Source organism: Macaca fascicularis, chromosome 18 (assembly GCF_037993035.2).
Source record: "Macaca fascicularis isolate 582-1 chromosome 18, T2T-MFA8v1.1".
Taxonomy (NCBI): domain Eukaryota; kingdom Metazoa; phylum Chordata; class Mammalia; order Primates; family Cercopithecidae; genus Macaca; species Macaca fascicularis.
Genome location: NC_088392.1, coordinates 55,230,848 through 55,248,917, shown reverse-complemented (window position 1 = coordinate 55,248,917; position 18,070 = coordinate 55,230,848). Strand labels below are relative to the sequence as shown.

The 18,070-nt window shown below is 37.5% G+C and overlaps 1 protein-coding gene across 30 annotated transcripts in view; it reads left to right on the top strand.

Moving 5' to 3' along the window:
- Positions 1–18,070, top strand: part of DTNA (dystrobrevin alpha) — a 410,388-nt gene that overhangs the window by 104,844 nt on the left and 287,474 nt on the right. For 18 of the 30 annotated variants that reach the window (XM_005586914.4, XM_065533927.1, XM_005586920.4 and 15 more), the window contains exon 1: positions 6,554–6,757. The exons of 11 other annotated variants lie outside the window; for them this stretch is intronic. The gene's annotated coding sequence lies outside the window, so the exon portion shown is untranslated. Of the gene's footprint in view, positions 1–6,265; positions 6,387–6,553; positions 6,758–18,070 lie in introns of those variants that run through there. One more of the 30 variants, XM_074022599.1, reaches the window with a different exon arrangement.

Genomic DNA, 18,070 nt, shown 5'->3' with positions numbered 1-18,070 from the left:
TGGAGTGACACCCAGACACCTGGAGTGGTGTGATCACAGCTCACTGCAACTCCTGGGCTCAAGCGATCCTTCCATCTCAGACTCCCTACTTGGGTAGGTCCCAGCTACTTGCTGGGACCACAGGTAAATGCCACCATGCCTGGCTTTTTTTTTTTTTTTTTTTTGTAGAGATGGGGTCTCACTATATTGCACAGGCTAAAAATCTTTATTTCTTTCATACTGAAGATAACCCATATGTTTTGCAAGCATGTTATATTGGTTTTTACTGGGGCTTTATAACCACTTAAAGACAAAACATCCTTAACTTGGTGAGTTTAATCTAGGAGAAAATCAAATGCTAAAACAGACACTCCTGAAAAAATGTACATCCTTAGTCAGTCAGTCTGTCTCTTTCATTCTCTTTGTTCTCCTCTGCACTCCACATAGTGTGAAATGCTGTGCCTGTTCTTTATGCTTCCATTATTTCTCAATATAAAGTAATTAAAATCTGCTTTGAAAAATATATGTAATCTAGTATAAAGTTTATATAAAATATATTTGCTATAAAGTATAGATTTACACATTTTATGTATTCTGAACTTATATGCATATCTCATTTGAAGTTGACAACAACTCTTTGAAGTATTATTATTCTCATTGTAGGGATGAAGAAATAGTGACCGTTGGTGGTGGACCTCTCCCAGGTTGTGCAGCTAACAAGGGATAAAGACCAAATGAAATCTTTATTTTCAGGGTTTTGGTCTACTTGGGCCAAACACTTTCTAATTAATAAAAAGGCTAATCTTTATCAAAAGCATACGTATAACTTTAAAACTTCCAGATCACATATATAGGATGACCAACTCTGGTTTGTCTGGGACTTTCCTAGTTTCAGGGCTGAAAATCCTGTATCCCAGGAAGTTCCTCAGGCTCAGACAAAACAGAATGGCTGGCCACTTTACATTCAGCAGTCAGTCCAAGAGACTGTAATAGATACCCATCATGGGAACTGAGAGAGACACAGGAAAGGAAATGCAAGTAGAAGAAAATGATCCAGAAAGTTTGTATAGACAAGAGTAAAACTGATTTCTTACCCTATCAAAGAAAACCAGTTGTAACAACCACCACAACCCAAAAATTGGCACCAACTTTTCAAAAATGTTTATGTAACCAAATACATCTATACATTTAAGATTCATGTCTATATCATGAAGTGTCCCAAAGATGCACAAGCTTGGTACTACCATATCTTCAAAAGTAAAACCTCTCAAGTGTTTTATGAGAAGAAATCACAAAACACTCAGACAGATATCCTAGGGTCAAATATCCTAAACCTCTTTTTGAGATCTTGATCTCCTCAAAGTCTGCCTCATTGAAGTAGCTACTCCCCAACCCGACTTACAGTCTGCCCCCAACCCCTACCTATAGTGTGCCAGATTCTGTTTCCTGCCTGCTCTTCTCTCATTCTCACTGTCTTAAGAGTGTTCTTTTTCTTGGGTATTTCCCTTCTTTCCCTTTCTTAAAACCAACATAAGTCCCATTAATCTTCTCCTATGTCTCTTTAGACATTAAAGAGCATCTTCATCCCCTTATGCTCCTCTCCCCCATAAGCTCCTGCAACAAAGATCCAGAGAACTAGAAATGCCTCTTCAAAGATGAGGAAGAGGGTGAGGAATGAGGAAATGCTGCAATTATTTCTACTTGAATATTATTTTGTGTGTGTGTGTGTGTGTGTGTGTGTGTGTGTGTGTGTGTGTGTAGATTATGAAGGTAAAATAATGTCATTACAGAAAATTTACAAAAAGTGAATTAAGATTTTTCATAAAGGATCCACAATCATTTTGATAGGAATTTTTCAGCCTTTATGTTCCTCTCCGGTGCCTACAGGTGTTCTAATAGAGTTGAAATCATGGTGCATGTACACATACAAGCTGATTTTTAACCTAAGTAAGCATTAGCCTATACCATTCTGTTTTTTATCAAAACTATCATTGTTAGGCCGGGTGCAGTGCCTCAGGCCTGTAATCCCAGCACTTTGGGAGGCTGAGGCAGGTGGATCACAAGGTCAGGAGGTGGAGACCATCCTGGCTAACATGGTGGAACCCCGTCTCTACTAAAAATACAAAAAATTAGCCGGGCGAGGTGGCGGGCGCCTCTAGTCCCAGCTACTCAGGAGGCTGAGGCAAGAGAATGGCGTGAACCCAGGAGGCAGAGTTTGCAGTGAGCCGAGATCACGCCACTGCACTCCAGCCTGGGTGACAAAGCGAGACTCTGTCTCAAAAAAAAAAAAAAAAAAAAAAAAACCTATCATTGTTCTCCATTATTTGCTATCAAATATACTAATTATATTTTATATTAATACTATATGAATTATATTTATAATACTCTACTAACTAAATATATAATACTAAGTATCTTTTGTAATTAGTATATTTGTACATACAGGCCTTTGCATGATTACAGTTATTTTCATGTGATAGGCATACATAACAGGTGTCCATTTCAACCAATGTTTAAGTTTATTGGCATTTAATAGGATTATCGATAGCATGCTGCTGTGGTTTTCATTTTTAAAATGTATGTGTGTAAGGTATACATGATGTTTTGATACACTCGTTTTGATATATATAGTGAGGTGATTACCACAGTTAAATTAATATTCCATTGTTTCCTATACTTTCATGCGTGTGTATGCGCACGTGTGTGTGTGTTAAGAGTACCTAATAATCCACTTTGGGAGGCCGATGCGGGTGGATCACGAGGTCAGGAGATCAAGACCATCCTGGCTAACACGGTGAAACCCCGTCTCCACTAAAAAACACAAAAAATTAGCCGGGCATGGTGGCAGGTGCCTGTAGTTCCAGCTACTCAGGAGGTTGAGGCAGGAGAATGATGTGAACCCAGGAGGTGGAGCTTGCAGTGAGCCGAGATTGCACCTTAGCATATTGTATGCTAAATCTCTACACTTATTCATGCTATATAGCTCTCTTTTTGTACCTTTTGATCTGTATCTTCCCATTTCTGCCTGCTCCTGGTAACTGTTGCTTTACTCTATTTCTATATATTTGATGTTTTTAAAAGATTACACATATAAGTGAGATCACGCAGGATTTGTCTTTCTGTGCCTGGCTTATTTCACTTGGCATAATGTCCCCCAAGTTTATCCATGTTATAGCAAATGGCAGGATCTCTTTTTGGAGGGCTGGATAAGATTCTGCATGTGTATATCACAATTTCTTTTCTCTGTCAATGAACACTTTGGTTGTTCCCACATCTTGGTTATTGTGAATAATGCTGCGATGAGCATGGAAGTGCAGATACCTTTAGGAGTTGGTGTATTTCCTTTGGGTATATACCCATAAGAGAGATTGCTGGGTATATTTTTAAGTTGATTGAATTTAATAAGATAATAAATAGCATGCTGCTGCTTTGAATCTTCCATATTGTTTGTAGAGCCCCTGTTTTCTAATGCAGTTTATGTATAGTTTTTCTACTTTTTCTTGGACAGTGTCTATTTTAATTACTTTTAAATGACTTGGATGTACTGATGTTTTCTCTTTTAACAAAAATCACAATTATGCTCCAAATTATTTTTGCATAAAAAAGTATATGCTTTTAAAAATAAGTGATATGACAAAAATATCAGCTATAAAACTATCACCATGAGAATATTTCCTGTCCTAGTCTCTTAAGGATATTTATTACGGAGGAAAAAAATAACAGAGGTCATTTGCTTTTCAGTGACCATGTTCTTCATACACATGGATGTCTCACAGATCAGCTAAGACCTGTGTTTGAACACCTTGGTCACCCCTGCAAGGAGCCTGCTACCAGCATTTGCCATCCACAGAACTGTGCTAATAGAATCTATTTCTGGAGAATGGAGGAGAGATTAACTTCTTGTTCATGATAAATCAAGGGTATCTGATTTGCCTGTTACATGCCCAGTTTTCTCTGGAAGCAAGCCCTAGAAGCTGTTTTTCTGATCTAATCCTGACTCTCATGTTAGTGCTTATGAAAGAGAAAAACATTTACTCATGATAAAGACTGAGTTCTAGCCATTGTAAATCTTATCAATGGCCTTGTGAAGGTTAGGGGAAAAAGGAAGAAAAAAATTGATTGTGCTCACTCACACTTGCATCTGGACTAATGCTCCTATTCCCGTTGCAGAGTGTTCTGAGATTTCTGGAAATAGCAGCAGAGATAAAGTTGGGAATCTTAGGAGATATTTGATTGATGAATGTTGCACTATAAGGAGTGGCCAGTAACAGTTCAATAAGGAAAATTGTTATAGTTCACTCATTACTGGGAAATATTAGCAAACCTAAACATTTCATTTTTTTCTCTATTTTTCTTATAAGCCACCAAGATTGGTAGAAGTGCTCTTAACAAATATTTACCATGTTAATATTTAGAAGCACACACATGCATACATACATACATAAGATGTATGATTTTTTTTGGCTTCAGTAAAGGCACTTGGTACATACCATACATTCTATATAATTTTTTGGTTAATTGCTTGAAGAGAAGCATATTTTTCCCAAGACAAATACAAAACATATTTATCTAAAATGTGGGCCAACAAATAACCATTTTCCATAGGTTAAGAGGTACACTTGTACATGAGCAGTTCTTCAGTTTCAACAACCATTTTTTGAGTATCAGTGATGTGCTAGTGCTCACTCTGAGATACAACAAAGGTGAACAGAGCAGCTGAATGTGAACCATCGATGGCCGCACCTCTGTCCATCCTTCTTAGTTCGTTTGTGTTTTGACACCATCTGTTAGCCTTGAGAAGGCGTGTTTTTGACAGAGGGATAAAGAAACACAGGGACAGAAATGTGTACTTTCTGGACTATAGGGTTATTTCTTTCCATTTATTTGTGAAGTCATTAGAATGCCTGTCTGTCAGCATTACATAGAGCCTGCAGTTTCCCTAAGAAACTGTCAACTTTGGGAACAACATTAAGGAAAGTTTCTTACTCCTCGGTTTCTATCTTTTGATCTTTTTAAAAGACATCTAGTAACAAAGTCAGGCTAAAAGGCTAAAAGCTGGTTGGCCACCAATCTGTATGGGGCATCAAAATATCACTGAAATAGGCTAGTAATATGATGCCAGTTCATCAAGTTTTCCCTCGTGGTTTCTCAAAATGGTATTGCCCTAGATATGGTAAAATATAACCTAAAATAGAAGATTCAAAACCATCAACAAACAAACAAAAACAGAAAGCTTGCTTTCTGGCATCACCGTTTTGCCGTTGAATATTTTTGAGATGTCCACGTAAGTTCCAAGGAGCAGCTGCGGCCACACCACCACCCTGAGCCCAGCCAGCTGACAGTTGCCTAGAGCTGGCAGCCACAGCTAGCTGAAATTTGGAAACCCCGAAATGCCTAGGGTTGAGATGTGTCCAATTACCAAAATTATAAAGCCTTCATTAGGCTTTTGAAGAAGTTGTGTGGTCTGTAGAATTGCATGTTTTGAACATAAAGTGGTTAGTTATTTTCAGAGGCAGGAGATCTTTTGGCCCCCGTTACCACTAAATATTAATAAATATTAAACACAAGTTAATTAATGGTGATTTAAAGGGACCCATTATTGTTAATTCATGTCAGACTCTATTTGATGAAATGTGTATCTTTTTCCTTGTTTCCATTCACTCAATTTATCTTCTTTCAGATATACATGTGTATAACACACACACACACACACACACACACACACACACTCATTTCCTTTTCCAGTCCGCACTCACATTTTGCAAGACAGTCCTGAAAAAAGAAGTTTCAATAGGAAGGTAGAAGTGGTTTTGCACCCTCTCCCGTTGAAATCAGTTTTTCCACAATTCTTACAGCAAGTTTTTCTCTAACAGAAAATGTACAGATTGAACAGTTGCCCTCCAAAACACTGGCAAGCAGGCGGCACGATGATTTCTTCCTCTTAACGGATCCCAACTCATTTACTAAGACTCATTCAACTTTTAACAAAAAATTTGCCATTTCCCTTTCTTACTACAGTCATAGCCATTCTCTGTAAAATTATATGTGGATATTAAAACTTAAATGCTGTCCTACAATAAAAATATTTTTAATACCCTAGAATATTTTTTCAGTTCTCCTCAAAGTTAAGAAAAAAAAAACTGATTTGTATTTTGTGTACCTGGGAAGTTGTTCATGCTGAGTAACAGTACAAAACTTGAGCTGCCTTGCTTTCTGCTTCCAGGAATGCCAATCAGAGAACATTCTTTTTCAGGCAGCCAAGTTTGGAAGTCAGTTGGTTTCTGGCAGTGAGTAGGGGGAGGGGATGGCAGGCGAAGCACAGTGAGTCCTCGGGCTGATGTTCAGCTTCCAAGTGTTTCCGTAATATCCATCAATGAAAGCATCTCCTTTTACCCACACAGAGACAGGTAAAAAGACAGCTGAGTAAATCAGCATTAGAGGTAACAGCGGAAGCTCAGTCAGAGGGAGGGGGGAGGGAAGGCGCATGAAAGCCTGCCATTGGCGAGCTTACCAAAGGCATCTGCCAGTGGGACTTCAATGGAATGTGAAACCAAATCATTTTCAAGTTAAAGATAGACACAGTATACACCAGGATCTAGAGGCTGGATTTCATACTCATAGCTCTCCCTAGAAGTTCAGGGAGTTCTGTTATGATCTCTGTTGTAATTAACAATTTGGTTCAAGTTTGTTCTTTAAATGGATGTGCTAAGAATTCATGTATGTTCTGGATGTACTGGAATTAAAAGGATTTAAGAAATCATGGTGTGCATGCTGTAGGGTAAGTGAAAAGATTGGTTTTTAAGGTGCATCGCTTTTCTGGGATGGTTAATGTTGAATTTTTCTTTTTATCGGTGTGAATGAAAAGGTGATAGTAAAGATTTTTCACTGTTGTAGCTTGCTTATCTTTCTTAAGATAGTTGGTATTTTACATTTTGTGCAACAGAAAGAGGATTTTAGCTTAGTTTTGAAATTTACATTGCAGGTCTGTAACTTCAGTTTCGACTTTATCCTTATTTGTTTTTTCCTCTATTCTTCTCTATGCACTATGAGTTTACTGAGTTACAATCTCAGTAGTTTTATGTCACAACACAGACTGAGTGTTACTGTGTCTATTATGCCATTGGATGAAAGTATATTATTGTGAGATGGAGTTCAGTTTCCCCTGCATGGTACTAAGTCACTTCCCAATTTGAGAAACAAAAAAAGAAGGAAAAAGGAGAGGAAAGGTGCTCTTAAAGGTGACCTAAAACTGCATAAGGAGCCTTTAGAAGATATTCTACTTTTTAAAAAGCAACTGAGAAAAAATAGGCAGTTTTCAGAAAGAGAAGAATTAATAGAAGTTATTTTTTAGTGTTGCCTTATTAATTCCAAGCAGGTTCCCCTCCTTCAAAAGAGAAAGAAAAGCTGATATTTGCTAAGTGAATGGAGGCATTCTGATTTTACAGAGCTTGAGAGAAGACGAGGGAGAGGAAGGGTTGTCTGATTTTGCTGTTGTCGCACTGTTCTAGGATTTCAAACTTCTTCTTGAAAAGAATGACAAACTTTAGTTCTCTTCATGTTTTGCCCATGTATAGGTTTTGTGTCTTGTTTTGTCAAATGACCTCTCCCTCTGCTCTTAGAGACAGCTTTTCCAAACTTGCACAGCATTCCTTCTGAATAAATACTGTCCATAATAGTCACAGAGTACATGGTGTGAATTGGAAATTCTACTTTATATGGGGAAAATAAATCTGCTGACGCTGTTATTACAGAGTGCACAGATGAACAGTTGTTAAATGTAACTGGCCAGTTTTTTGTCTTGTCAAATAGACTAGATTCTAATGAGCTAAGTTGGCTAAACTAGGTACAAACAATGAAGGGGCTTATTATGGATTTTTCATTCAACTTTGATGAGAATAGTAATATACTGTGTTACTCTTCTAAAATGAAAACTGGTCATTATATTGATAAAGTCATTTGATTTTACAACTGCTGAGTAATCTAGTAAGGCCAAACAAATGTGAAGTTGGCAGAGCTCAGTTTTGATGCCCCTTTCCTCCTTTCTCTGTCCAATTTTCCCTCCCTCTCAGTCCTCCTTCTCCCTCCAGACCTCTGATGAATATGACTACTCAGCCCCCCTCTTTTCTTGTCAAGCAAGACCTATACTCAAGAAAGAATCTGACTTGAGAGTTTTAAAGTCAGTGTACTAAGTCCACCAGTATTTTGCTTTTCAGCATAAACATCTGACCTTGTGACAGTTTAGACAATTTGTTAAATGATAGTTAACCTTGGGTAATACTTACAATTAACCCCTTTAGGTTGCAAACAATTGCCAATTGTGGTTAATTTTCATTTCCCCATGACCAGGTGTTAACTTTGTAAATTTTCTGTGGTCACATTGGATGCCTTGTGACATTGCATTACCAATTGTGTACTGAATGGTTGACGATAAGAATGAACCTGGCAGAAATCACACGTGCTTCCAAGAAGTTTGTGAATGCATGCACCTGGGTGCTTACCATACACTCGGGTACACACACAAACACATGTAGGCATGCCATTTATGTAACTAATATGTGTTTGATTGAATTATATAATAAATGAAAATATGTTAGGTTTATCAGTGTGGGATTTGGGTTTTTTTTCAGTGTGTCAAAAACAAAACACATACACAAAGAGAATACAAAATGTAAAATTCTAAAATGAAGAATTTTAAACTGTGTGGCCAAACAGTGTTGAAAGAAAAGGAGACAATTTCTCTGCTACTATTATATCACTTTTATAGTTTCTAATTCTTGTATAAAATTGTCAATCTTGGCTTTTATTCCTTTGAACATCCTAAGTGTAGTTTTATAATATATTTCTGATAATTATATTATCTCAAGTGTTACTGAATTTGTTTCTATTATTACTGTTCCTACTAGTTCTCATTCATGGTGTCTTAATTTCGTGGTTGCTTGGGTATCTTTGACTTTTTGCTGGAAATGTATTTTTAAAATTACATTATAATTAAAGATCGTAAGAGTAAGTTGAGACCTAAGTGATAATGTTTTCCTCCAGAGAAGACTTTGGTTTGCTTCTGCCAGGCACCTGGGGGCGATATCAGACCAGAATCGTCTTAGACAAAGTACAGCTCCTGATGTTCCCTGAATCACCTCTGTGACAAGAAGGCTGCAAATCAGTGAGAGGAATGGCAGGTTCACTCCTCCCCTAAAGGAGAGTATGACCTTTCATGACACCAGCATAAAGCCCCACCTGAGGGCCAAGGACTTTGACTTTTCTATGAAGCACAGACAGCTACTTGAAGTATAAAGCTGGATTCTCAGATCTTTTTTCCTGATAGTCATATACCCAAGGGCTTTTAAAAGTGACCTCACCTCTCTGATTTCTGATCTTCTCCTAAGTTTTCATGTGCCAAATCTTCACCATCTTATTAAAGGCTCTTTGCTGTTTTTTGTTTGTGGTTGGTTTTTTGTTTTGTTTTGTTTTGTTTTTACTCTGTTGCCCAGGCTGGAGTGCAGTGACATGACACGATTGATCTCCGCTCACTGCAACCTCTGCCTCTTGGGTTCAAGCGATTCTCGTGCCTTGGCCTCCCAAGTAGCTGGGATTACAGGCGCATGCCACCATGCCTGGCTAATTTTTGTATTTTTAGTAGAGTCGGGTTTTCAACATGTTGGCCAGGCTCATCTAGAACTCCAGGCCTCAAGTGATCCACCTGCCTCAGCTTCCCAAAGTGTTGGGATTACAGGCATGAGCCACCATGCCCGGTGTCTTTACTGTTTTTATATCTCATATATCTTACTACATCGGGTATATCAATCCAAATTCTCTCATTACTGTTACCAGAAATGGAAATTCATCCTACTGCTATTATAGTTGTTGTTGTTGTTGTTTTTTTTACACTTTTCATTCTAGAGAAGATATCAAAGTTTGCTGATATCATTAATGATTTCAGATAATTTTTCTGATTTTATTTTTTAGTTGTGACCTGATATATTTAGACTTTTTGGAGAAAATTGCATATACATGCTGGTTGAAAGATTCGTGTTTTCTGACTTTATTTGAGCTGTCAACACCACTTAAAAGTTCTTTTTTTATTATACTTAAGTTGTGGGATACACGTGCAGAACGTGCAGGTTTGTTACATAGGTAAACATGTGCCATGGTGGTTTGCTGCACCCATCAATCTGTCATCTACATTAGGTATTTCTCCTAATGCTATCCCTTCCCTAGCCCCAAACTTCCCGACAAGCTTCAGTGTGTGATGTTCCCCTCCCTGTGCCCATATATTCTCGTTGTTCAACTCCCACTTATGAATGAGAACATGTGGTGTTCGGTTTTCTGTTCCTGTGTTAGTTTGCTGAGAATGATGGTTTCCAGCTTCATCCATGTCCCTCCAAAGGACATGAACACATTCTTTTTGATGGCTGTGTAGTATTATTTGTCCCGAGCTGGCCCCTTTCCTTGGCAATTTCTTTAATCTCGAATCCACCCCACAAGCATCCTTCACTCTCAGAGGTTGATTTTGACTGTTTCTGCTTTCTCTTGGCCTGTATCCAGTATTAAGACATTTTAAAAATCATCTTAAATCCCATGCTTTCCATTCTCTCTGCAGTTGCTCTACTTCAGGTCTTCATCATTTAACTTGGCTATTATATGGTCTTCTAGTTGTTCTCCTGTCTCTAAGGTCCATCCACATCCTCACCCTGCCACTACACACACATCTTGCTGAAACCAACATACCCATTTTCTAAAAACTATAGACTTCAATTAATTGCTCCCCTACTTAAAAATCTTTAGTGGTTCATGACTCCCTTCAAAATAAAACTTACTGTCCTTAGTATGTCTTAAAAGGTCCATCCCAAAGCCTCGACCTATTTCTCAAACATTGACTCCACTACTTCCCTGGTTGTCACCAATACTTCAATCACACACAATGGCTGCCTCCACAACATGCCATATACTGTCTTAGCTCTGTGCTAGTCTACCTCCTTCCTCCCCCCTCCCCCCCAGAATGACTATTGCTTCTCTCCTTTGTGGGAAAACCCTACTTTTCCTTTAAGGTTGACCTCATAAGTCACCTTCACTGTACTTTCTGTACTTTCTTTTTAAGTGTAAAACTCACCCACTATTCTGGGAGTCCCTAATGCTGTGGCTTGTGTCTTACACACTTTTTTATTCTCAGTAACTGACACATAGGAACCACTGAAAAAATGTTTAAGAAATGAACAGATGACTATTCCAAAGAAGTTTGTTTCTGAGGCATTTCTTTTGTTAATATATTCTTTTCCATTCTAAACATCATTTTTTCTTTTGACCTTAGACTCTGTCTAGAATAGTGATCATTAGTAATCCTGTATGTCAAGTGGAGTCAGTAAAAACATGTTTATTTGTTTGATTGTTGTCACTGTCTTGGGGAAAGGGAGTTCCTTATTTCCTTTTTTTTTTTAACCAAATATGATGTATAACTTGATTGTGATGATAAGAGAGAGAGAAGGAGTTTAAATATGGTGAATCAGCTGCATATTATCAGAGAGATTCATAATCAAAAGAGTCATAGAGTGGGAAAACTGACATATTTCAACAAATCTACTCCAGAATGTTAAATAGCACAATGGGAAAATGTCAATGAGGCACAACTAAATGAAAATTATCTCATTGCACACAACCTCAATTTCAGCCATTAGAAAACACTGGGTTGTTTCAAATCACAGTGTGGTGCTACAAAGAAAGCAGTTGAGTGTTTATGTAATATAATATTGTGACCCTAATCTTGAAAGCTTGTGGAAAACTTTTCTTAAAATTTTTAAGGCCTCGGCCAGGAACGGTGACTCACACCTGTAATCGAGCACTTTGGGAGGCCGAGGCGGGTGGATCACGAGGTCAGGAGATGGAGACCATCCTGGTTAACACGGTGAAACCCTGTCTGTACTAAAAAGTACGAAAAATTAGCGGGCGTGGTGGCAGGCACCTGTAGTCTCAGCTATTTGGGAGGCTGAGGCAGGAGAATGGCGTAAACCTGGGAGGCGGAGCTTGCAGTGAGCCGAGATCGCGCCACCGCACTCCAGCCTGGGTGACAGAGCAAGACTCTGTCTCAAAAAAAAAAAAAAAAAAAGTAAGGCCTTGAAGTGCAATTTGAATATCATCTTTCTAAAAGCCTATGCTAAGCAAAGAAAAACGGTATTTGTTTATTAAACATTGAATATAGTTGATGGGAACCAGAGGAAGAGGAAATATAAGTTATTAATTCCAAGGATGTTTAATTAATTTTATATTCTTTGGACCACTTATAAACTTTTTACACATTTATTGTGAATCTTTGATATGCCAACTTCTAAGATTTGGATAAATAAGAAACTTGGCTTATATTATTTCTCATACAGGACACTCCTACCTTCACAAAGAGAAAAGCCCCAGTATGGGTGGGGCCAAAATGTATCTTCAGAAAACATCTTTGAATTTAACGAAATATTCAAACTCAGTGTTTGAGATCCCAAAATTCTTCATCACAAAATATGAAAATATGATTCTGGCCTTTCTTTTTTGCCTCATCTATGAAAGCACTCTAAACTAGCTCTTGAATAATGGCTGATTTCTAAATCATAACTTCCAAATAGCTGAACTCATTTTTCTCATTAATTCAATAATTTGAGCTCCTATCTTTTGTTCCAACTGTGTAGGCAATGAAATTACTTATTCACCCCCTTCACAGGACACTGGTACTGAAGGATACCATGTTAAAACAATGAATTTAATTAATAGTTTTTTTCTTTTTTGTTGTTGAAAAGGGAAAACAAAACCTTCAAACCTGAAAAATTCCATATCCCTTCATTTTACTTTTTCTTATTATAGAAGCAATGTAGGAAAATCATGACTTTACTTGTTTGGGATTGTCATTGTTTTGTGTTCTTGTTGTTGTTTCTTTTTTGAGACACTGTCTTGCTCTGTCGCCCAGGCTGGCGTACTGTGGTGCAATCTCAGCTCACTGCAGCCTCCACCTCCTGGGTTCAAGCGATTCTCCTGCCTCAGCCTCTCAAGTAGCTGGGATTATAGGCATGCACCACCACACCTAGCTAAGTTTTTGTATTTTTAGTAGAGATGGGCTTTCATAATGTTGGACAGGCTGATCTCGAACTCCTGACCTCAAGTGATCTGCTCGCCTCAGCCTCCCAAAGTGCTGGGATTACAGGCGTGAGCCACCGTGTCCAGCCAACAAGTTTCTTTATGTATCTTTCGTTGATATTTTAAATGTATTTGTCCTAATCTCCACACATATTTAAAAAGTCATTTTGCCTTTCTCAACAGCTAGTGTTTTCTTCTCAGAAAGTTAAGTTAGAGGATAGTCTTGAGATTCTTAAAAAAATCTCTTGTTTAGGAGATACTTTTATACAGAAGAGTTTAAAGATACCTGAATAAATTCTGAAAAATAGTTAAGTCAAATGTGTATTTCTTATTACATATTGAATTAAATCTTAACATAAAATAGAAATACATTTATTTGTATAAATAAAGCTGGACTTGGCATTTTTACAAAATAAAAATGATGTAAAGATGACTCAGACACTCTGAATCATGAAAGTTTTGTAAACCTCTAAATATTTTAAAAAGAGCAATAGAGTTACTTTATTTTTCTAAGTCTCAGTTTATTTTTTATACTCATTCCTATATAGTGTGATAGTTCATAGGTTTATAGATGCTGAAGCAATGAATTCACTGAATGAATCACAGTTCAGGAACACGGATACCTTAATTAGTTTTTTAAAAGATATAATTTTGAATGAAATTTATCTTCCAATGCATATGAACTTCCAGGTCTTAGATTGTTCATTTCTACACATTTGTAGAATCATGTTTACTAACGAAAAGATATTTAACACCTCAGATAAGTGTAGCAATTCGTCCAAGATGCATCCAATGTTTGAAGTTATTTTGTAGGTAAGAGACATATATTTTATTTTATATGTGATAAAACTAAGATGTAGACATATGAAGTGTTCCAGATACACTATGGGTCATTTCCTCAGGTAACAAGCAACTCTCAATTTCAGTGACATAGAGAAACCAGATTTCCTTCTCACTTACACAATTTAGCCACCACAGACTGGCTGAAGGTTTTTCTCTACACAGCTATTTTCACCTGGAAATGACTCATTTTCCTTATGATCACATTCCCTTAGCCAAAGCGTGCCATATGGCCACACCTAACTTCAGTTGGATGGGAAGTATACTATGATCCTACCATTGATCTAGAACAGGTGAGCCCCAGTACTGGGACTTAGCCCAGGAGGGTTTTTGGCTTTGGCTAGGGCAGGAAAGAATTCAAGGGCAAGCCAGTGGTGTTAGACAGCAACTTCTACTGGCAGTGTACATCAGCAGCAGAGGTGCTGCTCCTTGCAGAGCAGGGCTACCCCAGAGTGTGTCCAGAGTAGCAGCTGAGACTCGGTTTTGTGGTCATATTTATATTTTAATTATAAGCAAATTTAGGGGTGGTTTATACAGAAACTTTTAGGAGAAAGGTGGTAACTTCTAGGTCATTGATCATTGCCATGGAAAGGGGCGGTAACTTTGGGTGTTGCCATAGCAATGGGGAACTGGCATGGCATACTGCTAAGCATGTCTTCTGGAAAGCTGTTTCCATACTGGCCCTGTTTTAGCTAGTCCTCAATTCCTTCCAGTCTCTGAGCCCAGCCTCTGGAGTCAAGTCCCTCCCGCTACCCCACCATGTGCTTAGAAAGAGAAAGGACTGGAATATTTATGTAGAGCTCTAAGGAATTTCTACACTATTGGATAATAGGCAGCCGAAAACTCTCTTAGTAACACAGACTTAGGCTTAAAGTTATATATACCTGTGAACAGGTCCATACTTGGTAAATGTACGCTACCTGCAATTTGATACTAACGTCCATTGCCTGTTTACATCTTTTGGCTCTCATCTCCACTGAGACTTTTGAGCTGTTTAAATCTTTACCATTTCCACGTCTGTGACCTTTTCTGTCAGCTTCTCCACCACTATGGAATTCTAGGATTTTACCACTCCTTATACTTAACCACTCAGGGAGTCCTGCCCATAAACAGTTTTGGGAAGTGAAAGGAGACTCCACTAGGGCAATTCCTACAGAATGTAGAGAGCAAATGTGAAATGTTAAGCTTTCCCATCTCTGGGAACTGCTCATGTGTAGTAGAGAAATGGAGAAAAAGGAAATTGAATGCAATTCTAATCTCCAGCCCCCACTTTTACCAGTAGACAAAGTAAAAGGACTAGGCTCAGGGAATATAGCACAGAGGAATGGTGATGTATATTATATATTAGAAATACATAGTCTTGAATAGCATTTATATTATTGGTACTCTACCCTTTGCTTAGCATTTAGTTTTAAGCACTAACTATAATAGATAAAACTCAGGAATTTAAAGATTGAAACACTTAAGAGTTGAAAATTTTTAAGCCAATATTTTAAGGCCCTTTGAATTGCAATTTAAATCAGCAAATCCAATTTGTGCCCTTGGAAGCCAGTAATTTTAGGAAATACTATGTGTGTGTTGGGGGGAGGGCTGGGGTAAGAATCTTGGATCAAATGAATTTGGAACATGCTGTATACCATATCCCTTTCTTGGAGATTTAGGTGAACATTTGCATTAAGAATGCATAAAAGTTCTACACTAAAGGGATGTGTTTGACTTTCCTTGACCAAGTGTTTTCCAATGTAATTTGACCGTGGAACTTTATAATTATAGATAGATACACAGATAGATAGAGATATATCACATTTCAACACCACAAAACACACTTTGGTAATTCTGGTTTCAACAACCTCTAAGGCTGAATGGTGCGGTGGCTCATGTCTGTAATCCCAGCACATGGAGGATCATCAAGCCAGGAGTTCAAGACCAGCCTGGGAAATGTAGTGAGAGCCTGTCTCTATAAAAAAAAAAAAAAAGATGTCTGGCGTAGTGGCTCATGCCTGTAATCCCAGCACTTTAGCACTTTGGTAGGCCGGCAGATCATGAGATCAGGAGTTCGAGAATAGCCTGGCCACATAGTGAAACCCTGTCTCTACTAAAAATAAAAAAATCAGCCGGGCGTGGTGGCAGGCACCTGTAATCCCAGCTACTGAGGAGACTGAGGCAGGAGAATCACTTGAACCGGTGAGGCGGAGGTTGCAGTGAACCGAGATCGCACCATTGCACTCCAGCCCAGGTGACAGTGTGATACTCCATCTCAAAAATAAAAATAAAAAAATTTTTAAAAAGTAATTTCAAAAAAGAAAGAAATTTAGCTGAGCATGGTGGTGTGTGCCTGTAAGTCCCACTCAGGAGACTGAGGAAGAAGGAACACCTGAGCCCAGGAGTTTGAGGCAGTAGTGTTTGTGCCACTGCTCCCCAGCCTGGGCAACAGAGTGAGACCCTGTCTCTAAAAGAAAAAGAAAAGAAAGGAAAAAAAATCCCATTTAAAAAATAAAAATAAAATAATTACCTCTAGTACATTGTATTAATAATTAAAAGTGCAATAATATTGCAGCTCATGTAGTACTTTTAGAACATAAAGCTAAGGATTTTAAAGGACTTTTTAAAGTATTCTTAGTATTTGACACTTTATTTTCATTCTCTTTTTTTTACAGTTTTTATTCACCTAAAATCTACATATAAAATTTACCATCTTTACCATTTTTAAGTGTACAGTTTAATGCTAATACATTCGTATTATTTTTTTCACCTTTTTTGGTTTTCATTCTCTTGTTAAATGGCATTGATTTTCAACACCAACAGAAATCAAACTTTAAATTGACAGAGCTCGCAATAATATTTGTTTAATACTATTGAGGAATATTATCTTTGATACACCACAGGTAAGGAGATTGGTTGTGTTCTTCAGAATGCAGAATTCTAAAGTGATTTGCTCCATTTTACCTATTTCATTCAAAAATCTAAAACTATTATTTCATTTTAGAATATGATCACACATCGTTAAATTTATTAGACTTATTATTTCTTTATGAAGACCTTGTGAAGAGAAAGATCATCTTCAACTTCAACTTCTCTTTTCTGGTCGTTTTTCTTGGTAGTTTCCTTTAAGTTCAGAAGTTTTAAAGCTTAAAAAGAAAAAAATTATTGGGTTTCAAAAAAAATTGCTCTACTGAAGTTATCATGTATGGGAATTTTTCTGTGCAAGAAGAAAAGCAATAGACTAACAAAAACAAAATATCCACCATTTCTTTTTAGAATATGTGTTATATTTGTGAAGTGTTACGACCCTTTAAAATGAAGCATCTTGTTCCATGAACTGTTATACTACCAACAACTCCATTCAAAGAAAACCCTAGATATAAGGTTCACCCAGAAATATTAAGGTGGCTTAGGTGTGACCAGGTGTGTGTCCTTTCATCACTTGTCCACTCTGAGAAGATAATCCTGCTTTTCATTCATTAGTAATTTCAGTTCCTCTCCCATCATTTCAAAATAAGAGACAAATCAATACTTAAAAAAATCTTTGGGAAATATAACTTTGTTCTGTGCCCAAAAAAAGAGAGATCATTCAATCAAAACTGGGGGTAGCATAAATTCTTAGCACACATTTTTTCCTCTAATTAATTTTTCTTATATTTATTCATAGGGCCATAATGAGATTCAGAGGCTATAATGATGTCAGTAACTCCTCTAAAATTTTATTGCAAGAGGATCTGAAGATCTCTGTTCAGCATTGCAGGGCTGAATAGCCACACAGCAGAATTCTGTTTCTTGTTTGCCAAATTATGAAGTTAATTGTATTCATATTCTGAAACTGCATAGCACCTAAAACATTTGGAATGCTGAAAAATATCCTATGTAGCCATTTGCCAGACACCAGGACATAAATCTAAGTTACTTAGATTTACAGTATTACCGTTTCTCCTTTAAAAAGGACATGAGGGAAATGTTTAACTTAATGAGGCAGAGGATCCTGCTGTGCAAGTTACATTATATTTTTCATTGCACAAGAGTAAATTATTGCTCCAGTTTCCTATATGGTACCCCAGTGGCCTCAAAGACACAATGTAGCTTCCCGAAATGCCAACTTTTGTCTTAGGCCATAACTTACTCTCAGAGAATACGCTTTCTGAGAATTACCCAT